Genomic DNA, 5,341 nt, shown 5'->3' on the forward strand with positions numbered 1-5,341 from the left:
GCACAAGAAGCTCCTTAGCTTAACAGAGGACATAGCAGCATAGACAGAGGCCGTGTTCTTGCTGCCCTTCCTCTGCCTGAGCTCTACTCCCGCAGCTGCTCAGCACCACTGTCCTGGTCATTCCTGCTCCCATTCCATTCTGCTCTTGCAGGTCAGAGACTGGAGTCACTGAAGTGTTCAGAATACCATGTCCAGCCCTCCCGTCTTCACCCCCCTGCCTATATCCCTCTCTCACCCCGACTTAGCATCGGAGGTGCTTCATGAGTCTCTCAGGAACATGCAGTGTGTTACATAGTGTGGGAAAAACACTTAAATGACAGTGTCCGAAGGAACACAGATAACACAAACCATACAACGTCCTTCAATTAATTCTCATATAACTTTTAAGAAAGTATCCAATCTTGATTGTATTAATTTCCAGTGATGGACAGTCCATTACAACTCTTGTTAGGATGTTGCAGTACTTCATTACCTCCAGTGATTTCTTGCTTCTGATTGGAACTTATCCCGTTTCAGCTTTGGCCACCAGATCTCATTAAGCATTTATCTCCTTGATGGAAACACTCTGTATTGACAGCAGTCCTACACTTAAGCAGGTACCTGGTGCAGGGATCAGGTTATTTCTTAACTCTTTCTTGAACTAACCATCCTTTTCTAAGAGACATACTCACACCCACTTTTCCTTCTGCTGGTTCTCCTCTGAGCCAGTGTCTTTCCTGACTTTCCTGATGTCAAAGCTGGACATCACTTGCCAATAACAACACTGCTTAGCACAAGGTAGTATCACTTCCATCCACTTGCTTCTGAGATGCTTTCTTATTTTGTAGAAGAATATACTCACTATGTTCCGGTTCTAGTAAACAGAAGATTTCTCCTTAGTGAGAACTGATTTGCTGATATGGCTTTAAATTATATTTAGAATCATAGAATTATTTAGGTTGGAAAAGACCTTTGAGATCATCAAGTCCAACCATTAACCCAGCATTGCCAAGACCACCACAAATCCATGTCCCTAAGCACTGCATCTACATTTTTTAAATAGCCCCAGGGATGGTGACTCAGCCCCCTCCCTGGGCAGCCTGTGCCGGTGCTTGACCACCCTTGCAGTGAAGACATTTTTCTTAATATCCACCCTAAACCTCCACTGAGGTAACCTGAGGCCATTTCCTCTTGTCCTGTCACTAGTTATCTGGGAGAAGAGACCGACCCCAACTGCCTACAGCCCCTGTCAGGTATTAGTAGATCTCCCCTGAGCATCCTCTTCTTCAGACTAAACAACCCCATTTAGGAACTATTTAATGTTTCTTTCTTGGTTAGTGTCATCACAACATGGTCAGTCACCATGAGCAGATACAGACATTTCACCTAGGAGCTATTGCACTACCGTTTTGATAAGTCGTGTTGACACTGATGCCCCAGTTTCCCCTTTGTAACTCTTTTGCAAGCCCACAGGACTGCCACCCTCCCTCCAGCTCAGCACCAACAGCCAGTGCAAAGCCAGTGGGCCAGGCAGTCTGTCAGACCAGCTCAGTGCTGAACGGAGCTGCCTACCAGAAACTTCCCATCTTCAAGCGCTATTCCATGCACGTGTTCAGTGAGGAGGACCCAGCAGTAAGTGTTCACCATCACTTGCTGTTGTCCATGCAGTGACCACGGAAGACCAAGCACCATATAGAGAGATGGAGGTTGAGCAGAGATCATCTACGAAAGTCATCCTCAGAGAAGCTGTTCATGTAGCTTGAGTACATCCTTGTTGCTAATGAATCCCATCTATGCTGTCCCACAGCAGCTCATATAGGCTGCCAGCCATGGTGGCTGTCACCATGTCCACATGGGCATCAGCTGTCTTTCAAAAGCCATATCATTTCATTTGCAGCAGTGGCCTTCAGAATTGCCTCAAGGCTTTTGCTGGTGACATTAATACAAAAAGTGAGACGTTAGAAGTGAGAAGTTAGAAGGCTTTAGGGGAAAAAAGTTGGATAAGTTATAAGTTAGGTGGAACTCAACAACTCCCCCACCCCCGCAAAAAAAAAAAAAAAAAAAAAAAAAAAAGAGAGAGAGAGAAGAAATTTAGGATAGGTCCTGAAAACAATGGTAAAAAAAGTGCTTTAAAAACCACTGTAAGGCCTTACCTGTCTCTCCTGGTTGAAGAATTTGTCATGGGACACTTTCATAAATGCATAAAAGCAGGAAGCTTTTATGATCCGACCAGATACCACGTTCCAGCCCCACCATGGGAAGGGGTCCTTCCCAGCAGAGAATGATGCAGCCAGTCCTTTAAGGAACATAAGGACAAACCAAGTTCCCATCCACTGAACCATAACAGACTGAGACTCCTGCTGCTGGCCCTCAACCACACCAAGGGTCTGGGTAGCATTACATTTCCCAGGGAAGCACATTTTGCAATAAGTAGAGGAGGTCTTGATACCAGAACTGTGTCAAGATGGCCAACATAATCACAGCTACCAGCAGTCCTCCTTGCTTTATCTTGACTAAGACATGCAGAGCCAGAGGACTAGATGGATAGATATATAGCAGTCCTCCTACCCATTAAAACCAGGAAAATTGTCAACAGAGACTTGTGGAACGTTTCTTGGGCCAAATCCAACATTTCTTGTTGGTTTTCAAAGCAAGCTGCTTCACTTAGCTCATCTTCCATATTTAGAAAAATTTCTATGGGGATGCTAGATGAAAACTTCTACCGTCATGCAGCACACAGTTGAACTTGATGAAAATTCGGTCAGTGTTACTCAATCACTAACAGCTAGACACAAGTGTACCACCAATTCCACCTACTTCAGACCACACAGTGTCCTTCACATGCAAAATAAAATTATCTTCTCTCCATGAGCTTTAGGAGAAGCTTTTGGACCATACCCCCATGTAGGAGTATCTTCTGAAGTTCTGCCAGGGCTCTACCAGCTTGCCTTCCACACTGCAGATTGAGTTTTACTCTTCCTCTCTTTTTTTTTTTTCCTTTCCTTTTGTTGCAAACCATACTCTAGATGTTTTTGCCTGCTGATCAGAGGCATGCCCTCCCCCAGAAGGTGTTCTTTGGGTGGCATGACTTGACTTCCATTAGGTCAACAGATGCATATACCTGTGGCTCTGTGGATGCAAAGCATGCAAAACAGCGTTAGAAGAGACCACTGGCATGAGATTCACTAAATGGAGAAAATCCAGACTGATCAGGAGCGAAACCCCCAGATGACGTGATGTACTGAACAACCACCCAGGCAAAGCGAGGCCGCTGTGATGGGTGCCTGCCATGAAGTCCACTGCCTCCACCAGGCAGCATGAAGGAGCCCAGATGATGCCAAGGATACTCTGTCTCACAAATTCACAGCCAGACACCAGGCAGGACACTCATGATGTGCCCTCTGGGATATCAGAGGGTAAGAACAACCCAACCTCTACCAGTAGGGCACAGGTACACCCACAATGTACGTTTAGACATAGGCTGGCAGCAGAAGACAGAAAAAAACCCTGCACCCCCCTATGCTCTCTTCCCTCTATCAGTGTCTCCGTGAGCATCGATGCTGCCTGCTTAGCCAGATCTCCATGGCAACCGTCCAGGCTCAAATTAGCTAATGGCAGAGATAAGGTGGAGAATACTTAGGAAATTCTTATCAAATCATTACTGCTATTCCAGTTTGCTTCATTTCACAGTGTAAAAACGTCTTCCTGCTTGTGCAGAAATTACATGAGAACGCATTGCAAAGTGTTTGGTTTTGTGGCTTGGCTGATTTCCCCATAACAAACCTGAATGAATTATAAAAAATACAGAGTGCTTACAAGCATGAGAAACTGAAGTTTTATTTAGGTCATTACAAAAAGCCTCTATTAACTCACCTTGAGAAGAGTGCATATTAAAATGAAAGTATGTCTCTTCCTTAACTGCCTGTATCTACTCACTAAACTGGCTGTTTTTCATGCCACATACTATTATAAGTGCAATAAGTTGTGTAAAATGTTTCTTATTGCTTGTTGTTTGTCCTGTAGTTCCTAGAAAAGCAGACTCCAGCATGCATGTTAACATGCAGTGTGGCTTTTGGGCTTGCAGCTTACATGGAGACAGAGGCTCATGCTCACTGCCAGATGTTAGCTCCTGACCCTGCGATCATCTCCTGGCTGGGCAGATTCTTTTTGACCCCCAGGATCAGAGGATCTGTGCTTTGCCACATCACCTTGCAAGTACAAAGCTGTTGGAACTCTTCTGGTGCTATCTTCCTTTTTCCAAATATTGCTACTTGCAGCATCCAAACCATAGTTTTCCTTCATATCTCCTTTGCTTGATGGGTAATTGCACCCTCCCAATGGCTGGTGACCTTCCCTGGAAGCAGACGAGGTGATCATGCCTTACACTGGTGTCCTGTGCCATCCATCCATCTAAGAAGCTATCTAAGGCTTCTTCTATTACCTGTGTGAATTGAAACCCAGTGGTCCCAAAGCAGACAAATCTGAAATCGATTTTCTATTTACTGGTGCCTTGCTTAGTTTGATTTGTACTTTGCTCAGGCAATTGAAGATCAATGGTTTTTGCCACCTTTGGAAAAGTTAGTGGGAAGTGATGGTGCAGGACAGGAGCAGGCAGAACACGCCAGTGCCAGTGCCACAGCTGTGGAGGAGGATGCCTTCAGCCAGAGAGGTGCCTACGTGCCCGTCTTCCAAATCAACCCTCTGCAAACTCCAAAAACCCCCAAGTTACCTGAAGCAGAAGAAACTAGACATCTGTTAAAAATCTGCAGTTTTAGGAAGGGCCGCAAACTGATGCTCTGAATTCAGTGCTTTGGAAGGAGGAGGCTTGTCTAAAGCTCCCACACTGGCCAGCTGGATGCTCCGTATATGGAAGCAACATGAAAGAGGAAAAACCCACGAACCTCAAGGACTGATGGCTAGGGGATGACACTGGAGCTTTGCTTGAGGTGACACCTGAGACGAGGCTGCCCTTGCCCTGGAGCGGTGATGCACAGGGATGTCCCCCAGGGTCCACTGCAGCTGCAGCATCTGGATTCTGTCCCACCAAAATGCCGTGAGAGCAGTAAATGGGAATGTCCTGGGCTCAGAGATAAAGCTGACAATCGCAGCACGCCTGTCGCAGTTGGGCAGGGTCTTTCCACCGGGGGTGGGACAGTTCCCTGCTGCAGGGCTGGAATATTAACTCCAAGGGAGAAAAAGTACCATTGAGGTATTTTTTGCTGTCACAGCAAAAAAGAAAGAAGAAGTGCTCTGTGCTACAGCATGCTGAATAGAAAACAAGTTTTTTAAGCATGAAAGCAGTCTTTTCTATGCTCTCCCCCCCCCCCATCCCCCCCACCCCCTCCCACCCTAGTCTTTTTAA

The 5,341-nt window shown here is 45.9% G+C and overlaps 1 long non-coding RNA gene across 1 annotated transcript; it reads right to left on the reverse strand.

The window, feature by feature from the left end:
• Window positions 1-828: 828 nt before the first annotated feature.
• LOC129736551 (uncharacterized) lies at window positions 829-5,281 on the reverse strand. Its single transcript, XR_008733315.1, has 3 exons — window positions 4,421-5,281; window positions 2,133-4,333; window positions 829-1,908 (listed from the first exon to the last, which is right to left on the reverse strand). It is a non-coding gene; the product is annotated as an uncharacterized LOC129736551 (long non-coding RNA).
• Between the last annotated feature and the right edge of the window lie 60 nt (window positions 5,282-5,341).

This window comes from Falco cherrug, chromosome 7, assembly GCF_023634085.1.
Source record: "Falco cherrug isolate bFalChe1 chromosome 7, bFalChe1.pri, whole genome shotgun sequence".
Taxonomy (NCBI): Eukaryota; Metazoa; Chordata; class Aves; order Falconiformes; family Falconidae; genus Falco; species Falco cherrug.